Source organism: Bison bison, unplaced genomic scaffold (assembly GCF_000754665.1).
Source record: "Bison bison bison isolate TAMUID 2011002044 unplaced genomic scaffold, Bison_UMD1.0 scf7180017864304, whole genome shotgun sequence".
Lineage (NCBI taxonomy): Eukaryota > Metazoa > Chordata > Mammalia > Artiodactyla > Bovidae > Bison > Bison bison.
This window is the reverse complement of record NW_011494876.1, coordinates 9,078,942-9,080,304: the sequence shown is the minus strand read 5'-3', so window position 1 is coordinate 9,080,304 and position 1,363 is coordinate 9,078,942. Positions and strand designations below refer to the sequence as shown.

Below are 1,363 nucleotides of genomic sequence, written 5' to 3'. Positions count from 1 at the left end.
AACCAGTCCATCCTAAAAGAGATCAGTCCTGGGTGTTCATTGGAAGGACTGATGTTGAAGCTGAAACTCCAATACTTTGGCCACCTTATGCAAAGAGCTGACTCATTTGAAAAGACCCTGATGCTGGGAAAGATTGAGGGCAGGAGGAAAAGGGGACGACAGAGGATGAGATGGTTGGATGGCATCACCGACTCAATGGACATGAAGTTGCGTAAACTCCGGGAGTTGGTGATGGACAGGGAGGCCTGGCGTGCTGCAGTTCATGGGGTCTCAAAGAGTCAGACACTACTGAGCGACTGAACTGAACTGAATGATCAAACATTTGGTAAATTTATCCCCTGAGATAATCTGGGAGATAGATGAATAAATTTGTTGAAATTGTGGTTTTAGGGGGAGAAGATAGTAAACAGAAAATTATTAGTATATATTGGCATCTGAGGGATGCATTTAACAAGGAACTACAAAAGGAAATGAGCTCAGGAAAATATGGCCAGTTTGCAAGCTGGTATGAAAGTAGAGAAAAGCTGAGAAATAGAGACTTGAGAGACTGAATGAGGTGATTTATTCTCATCTGCAACTAGTAAGAGATAAGTTGAGAAAATCTTTGAACAACAAAGATCAACTTAGCCTAGTATCAAAGACCAAATCAAGAGCAGGGCCATTGTATCACTTCATTATAAGATATGAAAGGTTAGTATGGTTCCCAGCAATCATTTCCGGATGGTGAAATAATTTAGGGAAAATATATTAAGGATGTGGGCCCACCAACTAAGTCAGATAGGTTTGAGGATACTACAAGGACGTTTAGAAAGGTATGACTTAATAAGGACCACTCTGGTGGCTCCTGGCACACCTGGAATCAAATGGAAAAAAAAGCTTATTAAGTTTCTGAGAGAGTTGACTGACAAAGAAACCATGAGTCTAGGCTAAAACACAATTTGAATGTTTAAGATGTAAAAAAGACTCTTAGTTACTGAATGCATGAGGGTTGACTGTACTAATTCCCTCTATTTTTACATATGTGAAAATTTATATAATACAAAGAGCTTTTTAAAAAAATCTGCCTTTAAAAAATCATGAGCTTTGAGACCTTTGATCTTTGACCTTTCTATAGGTAGAGAGCCGGCTGAAAACATTTTTCAGCTCTCAAGGAAATTTTCTCTATTATCCACCTCACATGTGACCAGGGAAGAAAATGGAGATGGGAGACCCCTCACAAGGTTGAACCAAAGTCCACAGAGGACAGGTCCCCAGAAAACCTCTCTTGGGGAGCAAAGCCAAACAGAAGTATACCCAGGTTTTATGAGGATCTCAGTTTATACAATTGGTAGGGAAGGCTATCTCAGGAGGAAAAAAAAAAAAA

At 39.8% G+C, this 1,363-nt stretch overlaps 1 protein-coding gene across 12 annotated transcripts in view; it reads right to left on the bottom strand.

Annotated features, from left to right (window-relative positions):
• DNAH12 (dynein, axonemal, heavy chain 12) overlaps positions 1-1,363 on the bottom strand; it is a 192,246-nt gene that overhangs the window by 106,790 nt on the left and 84,093 nt on the right. The gene's annotated exons all lie outside the window — the stretch shown is intronic.